This window comes from Macaca nemestrina, unplaced genomic scaffold (assembly GCF_043159975.1).
Source record: "Macaca nemestrina isolate mMacNem1 unplaced genomic scaffold, mMacNem.hap1 Scaffold_113, whole genome shotgun sequence".
NCBI lineage: Eukaryota > Metazoa > Chordata > Mammalia > Primates > Cercopithecidae > Macaca > Macaca nemestrina.
In genome coordinates this window covers 20,919-41,235 of record NW_027257596.1, presented here as the reverse complement: position 1 = coordinate 41,235, position 20,317 = coordinate 20,919, and the positions used below count along the sequence as shown (strand labels likewise).

General features: G+C 47.3%; 1 long non-coding RNA gene across 4 annotated transcripts in view; it reads left to right on the top strand.

Annotated features, from left to right (window-relative positions):
- The window catches only part of LOC139361233 (uncharacterized), a 28,442-nt gene extending 10,021 nt beyond the window's left edge, over positions 1–18,421 (top strand). For 2 of the 4 annotated variants that reach the window (XR_011618796.1, XR_011618797.1), the window contains exons 2-3: positions 16,487–16,528; positions 18,070–18,421. This is a non-coding gene — a long non-coding RNA (uncharacterized lncRNA). Of the gene's footprint in view, positions 1–12,209; positions 12,838–16,486; positions 16,529–18,050 lie in introns of those variants that run through there. The other 2 variants (XR_011618794.1, XR_011618795.1) reach the window with 2 other exon arrangements.
- The last annotated feature ends 1,896 nt before the right edge of the window (positions 18,422–20,317 follow it).

Sequence of the window (20,317 nt, the reverse complement as noted above, 5' to 3'; positions counted from 1 at the left end):
ATGTTTACTCCCCTTTTTTCCGTCCTGGGTCTGAGTGGACTTCATTTTGCATTTCTTTCCAATGCATTTTCCCTCTGTCCTTTCTGGTTGCACCTCATGCCTCATTTGAACCATTGTAAGAGCCACCGAATTGTTTCTCTGCCTCATCATGGAATCCTTTCTACACTTCATGCCCCGCATTGTCATTGGAACAATCTTTCCAAAACATGAACAAACTAACTTAAAAGAAATATCCCAGGTAGCCTTCCAAATAAGTATAAGCTTTCTGTAAGAAGTTTGACTTCTTGTCTATAGGGAACCCCAGGACTGTAGAGAGACGGATTTGCTGTCTGCATTTTCAGATCAGGCAGAAATCCCTGGAGGGGCCCATGTGGAATAGTGGCACAAATACCGGTTCTATAATCAGAAGCCCTCATATCCTGGTTCTAACACTAGCTGGATGTTCTTGGGAAAGTTTTGATTTCATAACCTCAGAAACTCCATTTCTTAAGAAATGGAGATGGGAAAACATACTCAAGGGATCACACAAGGATACTGGGAGGAGCAGATGAGGGGCATGGTGAACATGCTGTGTAATCCGTGAAGTACGTCGTATGTGTGAGAAGTGGAACTGTGTGGATAACGGTTCTGGAATCATTGTATGAAAACGATGGAAAGCACATTCGTAGTTCTGCCTGATGATAGCACTGGGCACCTGTGTTGTACGTGACTGCAACATGGGTGAGGCCCGGGTCAGTACAGCTCACAGTTTGGTTTTCATGCAGTTAGAAAGGCCCGAGAGGTCCCTTCCCCCCTCCAGCTGTAGGAAGGAGGAGGCTGTCTCCTGCCTCTATTTGGTGGGATTGTCTGTGGCTCCTTAGGGACAGGAATGCAGGGAGTGGGGGAAGGAAGCCGGCCTGACTGCTAACTAGTCAGCCTTCCCCCAGGAAGGAGTGGAGGGGTCATTTCGTGGTAACTTGCCAAGTCTTTCTTAACCCATCTGCTCTTTGAAATGATCAGCATGACAAGTAAAAGCCCCGTTAGAGACAGATGGGCTGTGTGTCCCGTGCCTTTATGGCTTTGTGGTCTCAGAGCTGCCAGAACTCGATAGCTTTCTGGGGAACGGTGGGCCAGCCAAGGGGCTGAAAATAGTAAGAGGAAGAAAATTCCCCCTCACTGCTCTGGTCTGGGAGTGATTACTGAGGAGAGCGGCATGGAGGGCCCAGCCGTGGGGTCCCTCTCAAGCACACCCTCACCGCAGTGGGAATGCGGGTCTCAACCTCTCTAGGCCTCCGTGATTTTCGTCTGTCACATACTCACCTCCAGCAGGGACGTCTATGGTGATGAGATGAGGGAGCATCATAGCACATGTGGCACTTAGTAGGCTTGTGGTCAGTGGACGCTGGTGTCAGTGGGACAGGAGACTGGGAGCTGCATGTGGACGCACTCACGTGCTGGTGGTATGGGTGGACAGAGGAGAGAGGGACGCTCTGCCGTTCTCCTTTTGGTCTGTCACCCCCGCTGTTGTGAACAGAATCCGTGAGTGTATTCTGTTGCCCCAGTCAACTTGGTAGGCTGATTGCTCAATTTTCTGCTTCCACTTTTGATTTCTTAAGAATGGGAAAAGGAATACTTCAGTTACTTTTCTGGTTGATGGCATACATTCCTTGATATCACCTTAATGCTTTTTAATTTCTATGTATTTTGGATGCTGGAGCTTGCCTGACATCTGTGTTTTTATGCCTCACCCTCGTGCATAACTGTTGGCCACACCAGGACCAGAGAGAAGTGACCAGACCATTGATAGCAGGGCTAGGACTGGAATTCCCCAGCCTTTTGATGCCCAGCAGGCTCTGTTTTCTGTATTGCACTGCTCTTCCCTATTTCGACCCCTGTTAGGACAGTGGATGTGAAATGTAGCTGGGCGCTTATGGGGGTGTGCTAGGAGTGTGGCAGATGCCTCAAACTGGCATTTTCCCCTGATTCTGAATTCTCATGGCTCAGAGTCAGTCTCTAGGCTACTGACCGGGAAGATACAGGAAGTTGTTTTGTATGACAAACTATGCCAGGGCTTTTTTTTCACCCGGCAATTTATTTGGTTTGGACTGGAATAAATCTCTGATGTTGGTTTCTTTGCCAATATTATTAGGGAGTGGAGCCTGACTTGTTAACTTAGTCCGATTCATAGTGCTTAGAATCTCAGTGAGTGTGTGTTGAACGGAGCGGAAGTGTGAGAGCATCTTGGACAGTAGTTTGCAAACCTAGCTGCATCTGGGGCGCTGTGAAAAACACATGCGTGCTTACTCCCGACCAGTTGAAATAGAATCTGCAGGAATGGAGCCTGGGCAGCTCTAGTGCTGTTAAAAACCCCCAGGTGGTTCTGATATACCCTAAAGGTTGAGTAAAGGTTGAGATCCACTGATCCACAGTGAATTGGAGTCCTGGATCATAGACATGCCTTACGCTTTCACCAGCTTAGAGTGGCTCTTGTGCTTTAGAACTGTGAAAAAGTGTTATGCAAACAAGTGTGGAAATAGCCTAAATGCCACATCCTGTTACTACCTGTCATGAAGTACATTTACCAGTTATTCACTCAATTCTGATCTCTACCCATTCCACCTTTTCTTCATGGAACAATGATTTGACAGTTGGTTATGCAGAACCATTGTAAGTCCAGTTTGATTGGCAGGAAACGATTTTGGGTATGAAGTACTCTTTAGGCATTTATTGAACTCCTGTTTGTACCACCGCTGTGCTGGACAGTTTATAAATATTACTTCTTTAAACAAGGCCTATGGAGTCAGGCTGCCTGGGTTTTGCTCACTAGCTGTGTCATTTAGGACAAGTTTTTAAGCATATATAAACCTGACTTTCATCTATGAAATGGGATGACAAGGGGTCATTATCATCTCACAGGATCGTGCAAATGTGTGTGTAAAGTGCCTAGTTTGGTGCCTAACACATAGTAACTACTCAGTAAAGTTATTATTACACCATCATCATCATATTTAAATGTAAATATTAAGAGCTAATAAATTTGTAAAAGGTACTATACCTTTACCCCTTGAACCAAAGACTACTTTAGTTTTAAGCGGTTGGGTGAATTTATCACTTAAATATTGGCCTCTTGAATACCTTGAATTTCAATTGAACGTAGCCAGAGGATTTCATAATTGGACCGTTGCCTCTGGAACTTGGAGCTTTGTTTGTTTGTTTGGTTTCACCTCCTACACTAAGCATGTGGCTGTAGGCACCTTTATGGTGACTTCTGGTACTGGGGAATCAAAGCTGCATTCGCTTCTTTGGAGGAGATGATCTTATGCGATATGAAGCACTCAGACTTTGTTAACTGTGTACCATCCAGACAAGACCAGGTGCTTCCCATGGCAGCCTGTCCTTTTCTTAGCTCTCTCATCAATCTAGCCTGTTCCTTCTATTCCTCTTTATACTAGAACTTGTCTTTGAACAAGGAATGTTGTTTTGTCACTGCTAGGTCCCCAGCAATTAGTAATGCCTAGCATATACTAGGTGCCTCCTGAATGTTAATAGGTGATAATCTAGCAGAATACAAGATAAATCCGCAGGTTGAGATTTAAGCTGAGTGGTATGAGCGCTGCATTAGCAAACTTATTCAATCAATTTTGTTAATGCAAGTTTAACATATCTTAGTAACTGACTTAGTTCAGGAATCATTTACTGAGTGTCTTCTAGGCCAGACATTGGGGACAGAAAGGTAATAATATATGATCCCTGCCTCATGTGCAGGAAGTCTAGTGCGATGGACAGACACGTGCCAATGGCTGCCATGGAATATGGTGAGCATTAAGATAAAGGGGCACCCTTTGTGCCCTTGGAGCATAGAGCAGGGCTTGTGTTCTGGGAACATGGGCTCCATGTGAAAACACAATTTAAATTTTCTTTCTTTTTTTTTTTTTTTTGAGATAGAGTCTTGCTCTGTGGTCCAGGCTGGAGTACAGTGGTGTGATCTCGGCTCACTGCAGCGTGCTCCCCCGAGGTTCAAGCGATTCTCGTGCCTCAGCCTCCCGAGTAGCTGGGATAACAGGTGTGTGCCACCACGCCCCGCTAATTTTTGCATTTATAGTAGAGATGGAGTTTCACCATGCTGGCCGGGTTGGTCTTGGACTCCTGACATCAGGTGATCCTCCTGCCTCGGCCTTCCAAAGTTCTGGGATTATAGGCATGTAAGTATTCATCCTTTTAAATATCTGCGGGTAGCACTTAACTTTAAATGGGTACTAATTAAACTATTGAATGACTTTAGTATGGATTGAATGACTTTGCTCGGGCCTTGTTTTTAATTTCCTTCATTAGAGAAAAAAAAAATGCAGGTTGAATATCCCTCATTCAAACTGCTAGGAACCAGAAGTGTCTCAGATTTTTTTACATTTTTGGATTTTTGAATATTTGTATTATACTTGCTGGTTGAGCCTCCTGAATTCAAAAATCCAGAGTCTGAGCTGTTCCAATGAACATTTCGTTGAGCGTCACGTCGGCACTCAAAAGTTGTGGATTTTGGAGTTTCTGGTTAGGAAGACTCATCCTGTATGGGTGCTGGATTGTCGCAGGAGTTCTGGACCAGAGGTTGGGTGACTAGGGTTTGGTTTTCACTTTGTTACTAAACAGGTTATTTTCTTCCATACGCTCAGCTTTAGATCCCCCGGTTGTCAAAGAAGAGAATGGGCCATCTCATGTTTAAGGCCTCTGTTAGTTCTGACTTGGAGACACCTGGCTTCAGTTCATCTTCCTTAGGAGTGGACAAAGAATATGGGAATTTTGAAATTGTTAGTCAACATCTACAGGGTCGTTGCAGCCTGGTTTTGGGTAAAGGTCATCTTCAGTGAGCCCAGGGAGAAACAGTGGTTTAGCTGTCAGCTGAGAGGGGTAAGTGGTCCTATTAATTTTCCTCTGTGGTAGTGGAAGCATTGTTAAGGGTCACAGCGTCAGTGGAGCTGGCTGGAAAGAGGAGGGGAACTCACTGTTACAGGTTATATTGAATGTGTTTTCAGTCACTAAATGCTTTTTATGATATGTTTTTCGGGATTTCAGTGTTGTATGATTTCTCTGTGTTAAGCACAGGAAATTTAACATCAGCAAAAAAGAATGCTCTTTCTTTTTTTTTTTCTTTGAGATGGACTTTCGCTCTTGTCATCCAGTCTGGAGTGCAGTGGCGTGACCTCAGCTCACTGCTACCTCGGCCTCCTGAGTTCAAGCGATTTTCCTGCCTCAGCCTCCCGAGTAGCTGGGATTACAGGTGCCTGCCAGCATGCCCGGCTAATTTTTGTAGTTTTAGTACAGATGAGGCTTTGCCATATTGGCCAGGGTGTTCTTGAACTTCTGACCTCAGGTGATCCTCCTACCTCGGCTTCCCAAATTGCTGGGATTACAGGCATGCGCCGCCAAGCCTGGCCTTGAATGTTCTTTCTATGGGAAACTACAAAAGCCAGCTTTTGAGTCTTGTGGCAGAAAACCTCTTCTTCATTGTTGAGCTGTGCTGTGAGCTTGGAGGGCTTCCAGCCCAGCTGAAAAAGCTGTAGTATTTTATGTCAGTTGGCTGTCTTGGAGAACTTAATGAGCACTGGGCTGGAGTGATACTGTCAGAGTTCATGAGCAGTTGTGGCTCTCAAAGCCTCGATACTGGGGTTGCCCAAATACATCGGCTGGACTCACTATTTCTCTTGGGAGTCGGAGGGGTGGAAAATGCAGTGGTCTTAACTCTGCTCTTAATTTGATGGTGCTGTTATTAATGGTAAGAATGATTTCATATGTTTGCATTTTGCTTTGTAATTCACAGAGAATTTAAAAATCCATTATCTGATTTTATTCCCTTAGCAGTTCTGTGAAAAAGGCAGAGCAGTTTTCATATCTTCTGTTTTCCCGTGATTCTCTTGTGGCTCACAGAAGCTAAGAGCCTTCACCAAGGTCCTCGGGCGAATGAGTCGCAGAGCTGGGAGTAGAGGTCAGGCTTCTAGTGACCCTGTTTCTTCCTTGATAGCTCGCTCTGGTGGCGCTATGTTCAGGTAACTGCGCATGATCGGTTTGGTCTTTTGTAAATCCCTGCCCCATTTCGGGGGAGGTTCTTGGGAGGCTTCTCTTCATTTTGGAGCATTTAAGTATCTTGTCCTCTCTCCCTCTTCCCAGATGCATGGCCATTTCTGCAGGCCCCCAGGCTGGCCCTTGTGCGTGGGGGCGTCTCCTGCCTCCACATTGCTTGCATGCCTCCTTCTGAAGGTGCTTTTCCCCGCATGGAACCCCCTCGTGCTGCCTCCACACTGCAGGGTGTTCGGTAAATGTTACTGACTGTGCATCGTTGTTTTCTAGAAATGGGACGGGGTACGGATGCCAAGTTCTTTTCTGTGTGAAGTCTGCGATTGTATCATCTTGCCTTCCCCGTGTGTGCTCCTTGAGGGTGTCGCTGTGTGGCGGTCATCTGTGTTCCCTAGGGTGCTTCCCTTGGAGTCCCGGCCATAGCAGACATGCAGTCAGTGTTCATGGCCTAAATGAGAGGAAGGCCAACAGAGCCATTAAATCTGGAAAATGACAAGTGAGGGAAAGGAATTTTTATTTAAGGCATGTGAAAAAGAAATCTTTTTAGAAAAGTTGACCTGTTTCTCAACTGGAGTTGAATTTCAGCTCAGAAAAGCAGCTGTGTGCCCAGAGGGCTTTGGGATTTCAGTTTGTGACAGATGAATTGAATTTGTTGTTGTATGTATATATTATCCTTTTGTGGTTTTATTAGGCCTTTCTCCCAAATGGAATCGATTTTTCTATAAAACTCACACTTCCTTTTTGAGAAGTGTAACACTAATTGTATGGGATGGTCTCCCAAAAGATAACCAGCCAGGAACCAAACACACTGCCTGAGACTCACGGCTCCTGGTTTCTGCCTGTGCAGCTGCAGGGCAGAGAGGCACGCTCGAGCCGAAATCAAGACGCATGTCTGCATCTTCCCTTTCTTGACTGCTGTTTCGTCTCTGAGCTGGCCTGCCTTCAACGTCTAGGAGCTTGGTGTGTGTAGACACATTACGGTATGGAGGAGGGATATGGTGTTACAACAGCCAGGAGACTCACTGAAGTCTCTGTTCTCTTCCTGCTCACTGCTCTGACTTTGTATAAGTCACATTTGTAGCGCTGTGCACAGTGGCTTACACCTGTAATCCCAGCACTTTGGGAGGCCGACCTGGGAGGATCTCTTGAGCCCAGAGTTTGGAACCAGTCTGGGCCACATGGTGAAAGCCCATCCCTACAAAAAATAAAAATTAAAAAATTAGCCAGGTGTGGTGGCTCATGCCTGTAATCCCAGCTACTGGAGAGGCTGAGGTGCGAGAATCACTTGAGCCTGGGAAGTCGAGGCTGCAGTGAACCATCATCACGCCACTGCACTCCAGCCTGGTCAGAGCAAGACCTTGTCTCAAAACAAACAAAAGCAAACAAAAACCCATGTGTAATAGTGGCAGTAGTTAACTTTTGAAAGTTTGAAGAAAACTTCCTAAATCACCTGTGACCATGGACAACTTACTTAGCCTTTCTATGCCTCAGTTTCCTCATCTATGAAAAATGAGAGAATATGTTACTGATCTTGCAGGATTTCAATGAGAACTAAACGAGATCAAACTCAGAGCCTGGCACCTCGTGAGCCCACACTCAGTGTTATTATTTCAACATTTTAGAGGAAAATGAATGCTAATGGGTCATTATGGTTAAACATAGTCTATCACTGGTGTTACTCATGGTATTGGAAGGAACGTGAATTCCATATAGATAGTGTGATGGAGAAAGTATTTTGGGCATTGGCAGTATTGATTCAAAGAACCAAGGACGTGTCTGTCCTGTGTGGAGAGCCGTTTCCGCTTGTTTCTTTAAATGCTATGGGAAAAGCAGTCGACCCTGTGCTCTCTGCCGGACAGCTTCAGTCTCCACGTATTGATTTGGCCAATTGTCGCTTGCTGTCATCATGGCAGCAGCAGTTGAAGGGACAGTTTGTCTTGATTTGCATTTTTGTGTGTTTGTGTTATTTATAGACAATTAAGACATGGAAGCCTGTTTATGGCAAGCTGGCAAATTCAGCAAAACTTGGAGAAACCTGTTAGCACAGTTTGCACGTGTGCGGGCACAGAGCAGCCAAATAAACACACACGTTTTCCTGTATTTTAAAACTCTCTGGAAAAAAAAAAAAAAAGACATTAAACCATTGCCCAGATGGCTTCTAGAGCTAGAGCTTTTTCCTTGAAGTACATGAGTATGGCTGTCAGACATCTGAAACCCGAAGCCATCTTAAAACATCATTTTGATGCTACCCCCATCCGCCTTTTTTTTCTGTTTGTAAGGGACAAGGATCCAGGAAGGAAAGTAACAGCTTACAAAGGCTTTTGTTACAATTAATCCTTCATGTTCTTTCTTTTGGTATCTTATTCTCTGTTTACATTTTTTTTTATTTTTACATTTTTTGAGACAGATCCTTGCTCTGTCACCCAGGCTGGAGGGCAGTGGCATGATCTCGGCTCACTCCAACCTCTGCCTCCCAGGTTCAAGTGATTCTTGCGCCTCAGCTTCCTGAGTAACTGAGATTACAGGCGTGTGCCACCACGTCCAGCTAATTTTTATGTTTTTAGTAGAGACAGGGTTTCGCCGTTTTGGTCAAGCTGATCTTGAACTCCTGAACTCAGGTGATCTGCCTGCCTCAGTCTCCCAAAGAGCTGAGAGTACAGGTGTGAGCCACCGCGCCCGGCCGCTGTTTCCATTTTGTAACACTAGCGTCACCCCAGTGTAGGGTGGCTAGGGGTATTCTTCTTTCCTGTTTCCTGGTGTATTTTCCTCTACAGTATTGATCACTCTTTAACATACTTTTTGGTTGTCTGTCTCTACCTACAAAAATGTATGTTCCCTGTTATATCACCAGTGCTTGGCACGTAGATAGTTAGTCAATATTTGTTGAATGAATGAATGAATGGGCTGAAAGAACCTTATTCTTCTTTCTTCTGTCACTTCCCACCAAATGCTTTTGGAAAATGCTATGTGAACAGGGATCGTAAGCAGCAGAGGTTACACACATGGCTGTGGGATAGCCCATCATCCTCAGAGACTTGTCTGGAAGGAGGTGGAGTACTTGAGTAGAAATGATACAAGATAACTTCTTCAGAAAATCAGCCAAGTGTCACAGCTTTTCACACAGGCGTGTGATATTTGTGTATGTGTGTATGAAGAGCTGTCGTGGCCTAGAATCACTAGCCTTTAGATCCCTTGTACAGATGGAAAAGTAAAGTCGGAGGCCCAGGAATGCTGTAGGCCACCGAGGTAGAGTCCCTGTCTGCCCTTCTCAGTGCCCAATCACTTCTCACTGCACTCCCCTCTTTACTGCTAAAGTCACCTTCCCTGACTCTGAATGTGTAACCACGAGGGAGAAAATGTACTCCAGGCTCACAATTTGTGGAGAAAAAGCCCAGCAGCTGAAAATAATGTTCACAAAGTTTGTACTTAGAAAACGTGGCCATTTCTATCATGTCTTTGAATTTCCTTGTTTCTCATATATTTTATAAACAAGACAGTAGAAGGAGATTCGGGAACAGCAACTTTAGAACAAGGGGGAAAAAATCGAACCTAGAGCGGTCCAGTTTCTGTTTTCTTCTCAGTTTAGGGCTGAGGCACTTTAGCTTCCTGTCTAAGGGACTACTCAAATCTGATTAGAAGCCATTGTGGGCTGGTAATTATCCGTAATTTTAGGAAGACAGATGCAGCACCAACTCTGTTCTCTAATAGCAGGCTTATTAATTTTAAATTTGCATGGCAGGAGAAGCAGATGGCGAGGTGGGATAAGCGTTCTGATGCTTGGTCATTGATAGCTTTTTACTTCCACGTATCACATGGGGATTTGGGACCCGGGAAGCCCGCGGAGAATTGATGATTGTCTGTCCCCTAGCCAGCTGGGTTCTTTTTCATCCTGAGCTCAGAAAGATTGCTCCTACTGCAGCCAGGGAAGACAGGTTGTTGACTGGTTAGAAATCATGACAGGTTATTTTCTCCACCCGCAGTTCGCAGTTGGAAAGCAGAGCTATCAAAAAGTTGTCTTCTCTGTTGTATTTCAAATCTGGGTGTTTAAAAAATTTTGTAAGCAAATTAAGCATTTCTTTAACGGTAGTTGTGTGTGTTCTTTGAAGGGGTGGCCTGCCCCTCCACACCTGTGGGTGTTTCTCGTTAGGTGGAACGAGAGACTTGAGAAAAGAAATAAGACACAGAGGCAAAGTATAGAGAAAGAAAAGCGGGGGCCCAGGGGACCGGCGCTCAGCTTACTGAGGACCCACGCCGGCACCGGTCTCTGAGTTCCCTTAGTATTTATTGATAATTATCTTTACCATCTTAAAGATAAGGGGTGGCAGGACAATAGGATCATTGTAGGGAGGAAATCGGCAGTAAGACATACGAACAAAAATCTCTGTGACATGAATAAGTTTAAAGGAAAATGCAGTGCCTTGAGATGCATATGCAAACATCTCCATAAACCTTTTAGCATTATTGTTTCAGTCTATCACATGGGGAGAAACCTTGGACAATACTTAGCTTTCCTAGGCAGAGGTCCCTGCGACGTTTGGCCGTGTAGGTGTCCCTGGGTAGTTGAAATTCAGAGAATGGTGATGACTTTTAACCAGCAAGCTGCCTTCAGGCACTTCTTTAACAAAGACACATCCTGCACAGCCCAAAATCCATTAAACCTTGAGTCACCGCAGCACATGTCTCTTGCAAGGACAAGGTTGGGGATAGGGTCACAGATTAACAGTGTCTCAAATACAGAACAAAATGGAGTCTCTTATGTCTACTTCTTTCTATATAGACACAGTAACAGGCTGATCTCTCTTTCTTTTCCCCACAGTTCTTGATGCGAATGAGAGGTGCATTCCCTTGTAAAATCCCTGAGAATTAATAGGAGGATTTGAGCCTTAGAAGAGAAGTTGCTTTTCTAGATGATCACGTAGATATGATGCTGAGCACTAGACAAAGATGTTGATTGAAGCGATTTAAAAAAATTTTGTCTGAGTTCAGATTTTACACCAATATTTAGAAAATCAGCAAAAGAACTTGGAGGAATGTTCTCAGGCATCCAGTTCAGCCCCCTGCGCACATTGTCATAAAATCCGAGTGTGTGTACAGGCAGACGCATTCCTTTCTGTTCTCATCACAGGTCCTTCCCTGGCTCTGCACCTGCCTGTCATGCGCGTCCGTGTGAAGAGACCACCAAACAGGCTTTGTGTGAACAATAAAGCTTTTTAATCACCTGGGTGCAGGCGGGCTGAGTCCGAAAAAGAGAGTCAGGGAAGGGAGATAAGGGTGGGGCCGTTTTATAGGCTTTGGGTAGGTAAAGGAAAATTACAGTCAAAGGGGGGTTGTTCTCTGGTGGGCAGGAGTGGGGGTCACAAGGTGCTCAGTGTGGGAACTTTTTGAGCCAGGATGAGCCAGGAAAAGGAATTTCACAAGATAATATAATCGCTTAAGGAAAGGACCGGTCATTTTCACTTGTTTTGTGGTGGAATGTCATCAGTTAAGGTGGGACAGGGCATTTGCACTTCTTTTGTGATTCTTCAGTTACTTCAGGCCATCTAGGCGTATAAGTGCAAGTCACAGGGGATGCGATGGCTCGGCTTGGGCTCAGAAGCATGACATTGTCCTCTTCCCGACCTTCCCTACCTTTTCCCTCCTGTGCGGTTCTCTCACAAAGTGAATGGCCTCAGCCACATCTTCTCTGCAGCTGCATCAGACTGTGGCGACAGTGGTGGCTCCTGCAGGGCCTGCTGTCCCCACTGAGCCCAGTCTTGCTTGCCGCTGCAACCTGGTCACCATTTTGCACCGAAAGTATGTAATTCTACGGAATGAGAGCCCACATGCTGGGAATGGAGGTGTCTTTATCACGGTGCTCTGCATATTTTAATCTTGGGTGGAAAGTATGGAAAAGTATGTGATACCTGTGGTTTGATGTCAGAAGGACGTTGTCAACTTGATATGGACTGAGGATGTTCAGGTGCAACAGGCACCCCGGCTTCATTAAATGAGACTTCCCCATCTCCCTGCCAGGCATGCACAAGTGTATGGCCACATCTTATGTGTTATCCTTATCTAGAGTGCGCCTTGTCGTCATGCTTAAAGTTACATGATGATATTCTTCCTCATAGAGTAGGTCCCAAGCCGCATTCAATACAGAAATGTACTCTTGCTGTTCTACATCGAAAGTGCTTTCATATACCAAGTGGGAGAGCAGTCCTAAAATCTGGGCTGGAATCACAGAAGGAAGGCTTTGGGAAGCAACAGATTCCCTAGTCCAAAGCTGGGTCTTGATGAACCCAGAAACAGGACCAAGAGAAGTGAATTTGCCTAAGGCCCTGACAGTGTCTCACGGTAGCATTTGAACGTAGCAGTTTCTTGACCTATTTCTTTAAATGATTAGTCATGCTTCCTCTGATTCCTATATAAACATATTCCTCATTCATTCTTTTGTTTCAGTGAATTATTGCAGTGCTACCACGTAACACTATTTGAGTCAAAATGTGGCAGTGTTTGTCCCTTTCCAAGGTTTTTAGTTGCACAGTTTGTCAAAGTTGTGCTAACAGTTTCTTGTTGGTTGCAAGGTGTCCTTTCAGAAGCCAATTGTGTGGTGTATTTACATTGCTTGTTGGAGGTAGTTTGGTTAGAACCTACTTCGAGTGGCTGGCGTGGGCCTGGGGGACAGTGACAGCTGCCTGCTTCATGGACAGAGATGAAGTAATTGCTTCCTGGGAACTACCATCCTCCTGGCCACACTCTCCAGCCCATTTCCTTTGTGGTGGTTTCCTCACATCTGCACGTTTCTGGCTTCATGTGAGTGTCATTTATTTTAGCATATGACTTCAGGCTGTGGGGAAGAATGGCCATTTTAGCACAGAGATGCACACAAAGGAACAACTGGCTAAATGTGAGTGAAGACATTCTTAGGGGAGGTTTCATTTCTTTTATTCTTTAACAGGCAGTCTGGGAAGCATTCTGGACACTTGGCCTGCACTGTCACAGCTCCTCCCTGCAGGATCGCAGATGTTTGGAGATTGTAGTGATAACTGTTATCATTGAGAATGTCATTCTCACAGGCTCTAATAAGTCAGGATTTATTCAGTGTTAATTTGTTAAAGACAACTGTATTTCTAGCCAAATCCACGTGAGACGTTTCTCCTGGCAGTGTTGCTGGGGGTATTCCCGTGGCTTAGTCTTAGGGAAGCACACGCCTTTGAATACTGCTGAAGCTGTGAGTACCCAAAGCGCACCGGAGTACTTTTGCCATACGGGGTGTTAGTCACTGATACACGTCTCAGTCAGACCTGATGGATTCTTGACCCCTTCCTTTCTTAATTTTTTAATTTTTATTTTTAATTTTTGTTTTTTAAGAGCATAACCTCTCAGGTGGCCACCATGAATCTCTGGTGTTTTCAGTTGGCTGCAGCCTATTTGCCGTCTCTGATTCAAACATATTGGAAGCCTGATGATGCTTGCCTCGGTTGTTTTTCTGCTGTGTGACCTCCGTGCCCGCAGGGTTCAAGACTGTCAGAGCTGGGAGCCACCTTCACAACTACCAGGGTTTCCGGAACCTCCTTTATCTAGCCCTGGGGATGGAAGAGATGTCATCAGAGGTGAAGGCCTATTAGGTTTACATGCCATTGATAACGAATGAGGAGGTTTTCTTTTATATAAGGGGAGCTTCTTATAACGTGCTTTAGTAGGGTAAAGAAGCTTTTGAGGTTTGCTTTCTCTGGAAAGATAATTTGTGATCCTGCTGTTGCTTTCAACAAAAGTATAATTTGCATACCAGTGCATGTTGTATTACTGAGCACTGGCTGACAAATGGTTCTTAACTCGTCATTCACTCCGCCCCTGTTTCTTGAATGGCATATGTGTGCCAGCTGTAGTAGGAACTTGCTAGACTCTAGGACTAACCCTTATGAAACGGGGGTCCTGGGGGAAGCAAATGCATAAAACTATAAAGGTTTGAGGGGATATCAGAGGGGGCGACTATAGGTGCAAAACTTCATTCATTCATTGTCCCATCTAGGAGGTTTTGTGTCTTAGCAGCGTGTTCCATAGCCACACATCCCTCTATCAAAATATTCATCATATTATTTTGAAATTCTCTGCTTAGGTATGTGTTTTTCTGACTAAGTTTAGAACTGATTAAGGACAGGCTATGGGGTGTGTATTATATATATCTACACACACACACATATATTTATATATATACACATTACCATTGTAAATGTACTATATATTGATATATATACTCATATATATATTTCTCCCTCTCTATATATACATAAACACCACACACATATATATACACACACACATATATATGAAATACACACACACACACACACACACACTCACACACACTCTTCTACTGCCAAGCACAGAAAGTGAAAACTAGACAAGGGTTCTTTTAGTGTTCATGAAAAAATAGATGTGTTGGTTGAGAGCGTCCTTAAGTTGCCAGGGGAAAGACAGGATGGATTCACAAAGGGAGATAGTGTGTTTTTTATTTTTTTCTTTGTTTAACTCTTGAATTCGAAATAATCCAGACTTATGGAAAAGTTGCAAAAATAGTACAGAGAATTCCCATATACTCTTCCCTCAGATTTCCCAAACATTTCACCTCATTTGTACTTTCTCTGTGGATATATTTTTTTTTTTTTTCTGAAATGTTTGAGAGAGGAAGGTAGAATGCAGAGCAGGGTGAAAGGTGGAAGGAGACAGGCGGGTTGGGAGGCTTTTTTTTTTTTTTTTTTTTTTGACCTTCTGAGATGGAGTTTCGCTCTTGTCACCCAGGCTGGAGTGCAATGGCACGATCTCGGCTCACTGTAACCTCTGTCTTCTGAATTCAAGTGATTCTCCTGCTTCAGCCTCCCGAATAGCTGGGATTACAGGCGCCCACCACCATGCTTGGCTAATTTTTTGTATTTTTAGTAGAGGGGTTTCACCATGTTGGTCAGGCTGGTCTTGAGCTCCTGATCTCTGATGATCCACCTGCCTTGGCCTACCAAAGTGCTGGGATTATAGGCATGAGCCACTGTGCCTGGCGGTTGGGAGGCTTTTGCAGTAACCCAGAGCACTGTGATGAGGGTGGACCTGGTTGGAAATGATGAGAAAGGTGAGAAGTGGTTAGGTCTGGCATATATTTTGAAAGGAGAGTTTAAATGGGTTGGATGACAAGAGAGAGAAAAAGAAGTTTTAAGGATGATGTCAAGGATTTTGGCCTGAGTAACTGGAAGACTAGAGATGCTGTTATTGGGATCGGGAAGACTCCGGGAGGAGTGGGTTATAACAGGGGGAATCAAAAGTGTGTTTTCGGTATGCTAAATTTGAGGTCCAAAAAGGGATGTCAAGAAGTGTTGGCTGGGGGCGGTGTCTCACGCCTGTAATTCCAGCACTTTGGGAGACTGAGGCAGGCAGATCACCTGAAGTCAAGAGTTCGAGACCAGCCTGATAATTATTAAAATCGATGATTGATGTTTACTAATTAATCATATTATTGCTTCTAATACTGCAGGGGGTGTATACCTACCTGTGATGTTGTTCCTAATATCCAGGGACAGAGAGCATGATTTTAGTTTAAATATCACAGTAGGTGTACACGCACCCTGTTAAACTGATCCTAATATCCACGGGGGTAGAATATGACATGACTCCCAACATAGCAATGAATGGACATCCACCCGGTGATATTGCTCCTAATATTCACAGAAGAAGCATATGATATTACTCCCAATATCACAGGGAGGGTACAGCTCTTCTGTGATATGGTTCCTAGTATCTGGAGGGGGAGAGGATGATAATAATTCCAGTATCGCAGGCTGTGTTCACCCACCCTGTGATATTGTTATTAATATTCTGGAAGGGAGAGGATGATATGATTCCCCATAGAGCAGGAGGCGTACACCCAGCCTGGGATATTGTTCATAATATCCATGGAGAGGAGAGGCTGATGTTACTTCCAATATGGCAGGGGGTGTACATCCACCCTGTGATATTCTTCTTAATATTCCAAGGCTGAGAGGTTGATATTACTCCCAATATTGCAGACACCGTACACCGCCGTGTGATACTCTTCCTGATATCTGGAAGGGGAGAAGATGGTATTAATCCCCATATCGCAGGAGGTGAACACGTACTCTGTGATATCTTTCCTAGTATGCAGGGGGAGAGAGGATAATATTATTCCCAATATTGCAGAAGATGTACACGGCCCCCCATGATATTGTCCTTAATATTCCAAGGCACAGAAGACGATGTTACTCCCAATATCGCAGAAAGTGTCCACCCCCCAGTGATGTTGTTCCCTTGATCCAGGAGGGAAGAGGATGATATGACTTTCAACCCCTGCACCCTGCAATGCTCTCACCCTGCAACACCGACACCAGCTCAACCTGACATGGGACCAGAGGTGCTGGCTGGGGGTGTTCATTGCTTCTCTTTTCTCCCTTGCCAGACTCAGTAGAGGAAGCTGTGACCGAGCAGCCGCAGGAACAAGGTGGGTTTTGCCCGTGCCTCAGGCTTCCTCTGGTTATGAGCTGGGCCTTGGAGTAACACCGGGGGAGTGGACAGAGCTGAGTACAGTGGGCATTGGATGCGGCTGTCACACCTCTGTGGTGTGGGTCGGGGACTTGAGGGACATCGCCTGAGGTGGGCCTGAACCTCCCATCTACTCTGGCACTGGAGGCTGTGTGGTCCCACACTTCTTCCAATGAACATGGTGGCCCCCGCCTGGTCCCCAACCGAGGTGGGGCATCCTTTCCACTGCTGGGGCCCACATGTAGCTGTGAGTTCCTTCTTCATGACCTGGAGAAGCTGCAGTTCACCCTGTGCTCTGCCTCAGAGATGGGAGGCCACACAGCCCTCAGCGGGTAGCAGAATTCAGAGCCTTAGGTTGCAGGGGCCTCAACTGAGGTCCCTGAAGGGTCTGCTCCTTCCTGAGGGGAGGCAGTGGGGAAGGGAAGGCTGTTGCAGGTTTGCCTCGGGGAGGGGGTGGTTCCACCCTCTGCCAAAGTCTCTGGAGCAAAGGCACGTGGCTCTCCAGCTGCCCCGGAGGCCAGGGTAGTGGCTGGGAGGGTCTGTGGGCCTCTGCCGGGTGGGGGAGATTTCTTAGCTCATCTAGTGTAGTCAAGTCACATTAGCCTCTAAATCATATTTATTTATTTTTTTAATTCCAAGCCTTTACAGGTGAATTAGGAGGCAGTTTGTATAGAAAATACTTTTTACATGTGAGCTTGAAACAGAGAGTCTGTTTCAATCTAGGTTTTTCCCTTCCCAGTAATGCCTCCTTTCATCCCAGGTTTTCCAACAGGAAATGCGCTTGTTTGCTCACCTCTGGGAGGGGGCTTTGGCTAGGAATCCACCAAAGCCAGCAGGCACCAGTGGGCTGCTGGAGCAGTCTGGCCTTTGTTAACCCTTTAGGAACTGAGGGCTTCAGGTTTTCAGACCATCCAAGGTGAAGGTGGCCACAGGGGCCTGGAAGCTTTCCCATCCTTCCTGCAGGGATGGTCCGTTTCCCTGCACGGAGCTGGGTACATGGGTACAACACCCCTGTCCTGTGCCGTCGGTGGCTTTACCAATTTTGCATAGCAGCTTTTGAGCTGATCAATAGCTCTGATTGGCTGTTGAGGATTTCATGGATTCCTGTACCCCACCGGGGGGCCCAATATGCTGACAAAAGTTAAATTTGTAGTTGTAGTGCTGCATATACATGGGTCCAGTTAGAAGGCTTTGATTATTTCTAAAGGGAAAGGCATCTCTGAGGGATCACTGAGCTGACATAGTCTCCTAAAACCTTGCTGTCAGGTGGGTGACAAAGCAGGACAGGAGGGTGATTTTGTAGGAGAGTCGGGCCACGGGCCTGCGTGTTCTCTCTGTCCCCATAGTGCCGGAGTTCCTACGTGCTCCAGGCCCCAAGTTTGCATTGCACATAATTCTCAAGGGCTCGTGGCAAGCTGCGCCAGGGTCGGGGATGTGTGGGGACTCTGCCCCCAGTGGACCAAGGACTCACATCTGTCTAGGTGTTTTTGTGACTTGCAGAAATACCTCCACCTTGCCTGGGCCTGGAGCCACAGGAGACCCTGCCGAAGGTGAAGAATGTTCTGGAACAATGCAAGACCTGCCCAGGCTGCCCCCTGGAGCCAGCGTCCTGGGGTCTCTGTGCAGCATCCAGCAACGTGAGCTTGCAGGACCCCGAGGAGCCCTCCTTCTTCTTGGAAGCTGAGGACGACTGGGAGGACCCAGAGGCCCTGAGCTCACTGCTGCTGTTCCTGAACGCTCCCGGGTCCAAGGCCAGCTTCCGTGGCCTGTACGACGTGGCGCTACCATGGCTGAGTGGCATGTTCTGCAGCTTTAGCGACGAGGAGGAGCTGACTGGGCGCCGGGCACAGGCCCGAGGGGCGGCCAAGAAAGCTGGCCTCCTCATGGCCGGAGTCCGTGCCGTCGTGGACCACCTGGTGGCCCTGACTTGGCTTCACGTGCTTCATGGACAGAGCCTGGTGACCCCGAACATCCTGCAGTCTGTCCAGGATGCAGTGGTGGCCAGCGAGGACCAGCAGGGTGTGATTGCCAAAATGCTGGCCGTGGCTCTGAAGAGGACAGGCCAGATGAGGCAGGCAGCCGAGGGCCACTGCTGCGCCTTATGGGCGCCTTGGGACCTGGGCCTGCGGAGGAACCAGGCAGTGGTGCTGGCCAACTTTGGGACCCTGTGCCTGCACGCGAGTGCCAGCAGGCTGGCCCAGCACTACCTCCTGGAGGCCGTGCGGCTGTTCTCAAGGCTGCCCTGCGGGGAGTGTGGCCGGGACTTCACCCACGTGCTCCTGTAGCTGGGCCACCTCTGCACCCGCCAGGGCCCGGCCCAGCAGGGCAAGGGCTACTATGAGTGGGCCCTTCTGGTGGCCGTGGAGATGGGCCACGTGGAAAGTGAGTGCCCCAGTTCCTCCTGTGCGCCTTCTGGGGCCACTCGGGTCAGGGCACACCTGGGGTTTGTGATTCGGAAACAAGTGGTGGGTTTTCCACCATCGAAAGTGCTGAGCCATGGCAAGCAGCAGATGTTGGCAAGCGCCCTGGAGACAGGCAGTTCCCATGCAGGACCAGGCCCTCTGTGGCCTATTGAGGCAGCCAGCTCTTCCCGGTTTGCCCAGGGACCATCCTGCCTTGAGCACTGAAAGTCCTGCATGCTGGCAATTCCTAGACATAACCCTGGGATCAAGGCAGGCTCCGCTGAGCTGGGACTTCGGGCCCCTCCATGAGCCAAGCCCTGAACGCCAGTTCTTGTGCCCGTGTTATCTGCTTGGTATGTTGGCAGCCTGCGCACCTGTCATCCCACTTCACAGAGGACACGGGGGCGGGTGATTGCCCAAAGCCGCAGAGCAGTGCATGCAAAAGCAGCTCATTGTGCAGAGTGTGCCAGGCCCCACCCACAAATGGGGCTTGTGGGGTCCTCGGGTAGCAGGGACTGAGCGTGGGAATGTGAGCTTCAGGCCACAGAAGCCACAAAAGGGTGAGTGGCGTGATGGTGGGGCAGCACTTGGCCCTGGGTTAGGGAAGCCTCTTTAGTCTAGAACCAGAGGGTTGAGAGGATTTAGTCAAGTAATAGTTGGTGGATGAGGGGTTGGTGGTGTAGGAGAGGCTGGTGGTGTAGACTGTGTGAAGGCCTAGGGGTGAGAGAGTGGGGGTGAGAGAGTGGGGGTGAGTGAGCGGGGTTGAGTGGGGTGTGAGTAGTGGTGAGTGAGCGGGGATGAGTGGTGGTGAGTGAGTGGAAGTGTGATGGGGTGAGCGGGAGTGAGCGGGGATGAGTGGTGGTGAGTGAGTGGAAGTGTGATGGGGTGAGCGGGAGTGAGCGGGGATGAGTGGAGGTGAGTGAGTGGGGGGGTGTGAGTGGGGATGAGTGGGGTGTGATGGGGGTGAGTGAGCGGGAGTGTGAGTGAGGATGAGTGGGGTGTGAGTGGTGGTGAGTGAGCGGGAGTGTGAGTGGGGATGAGTGTGGTGTGAGTGGGGGTGAGTGAACGGGAGTGGGAGCGGGGATGGGTGGGGTGTGAGCAGGGGTGAGTGAACAGGGCTTATGCAGGGAGGTGCAGAGTTGGGAGGGGGTGGGTTGGGTGCTGGATGGTGAGAAGCTCTTCTGGAGAGCTAAGCAGAGCCTGGGGCCTCAGGCTGTGGCTTGGCCTTTTCCCCAAGAGCACTGGGGAACCATGGAGTATATGGAACAGTCACTGCAGACTGAGCAGTGAACGGACAGTAGGTGGGCAGGGCTGTCCGAAATCTAGGCCACAGAGGATAGATGAGG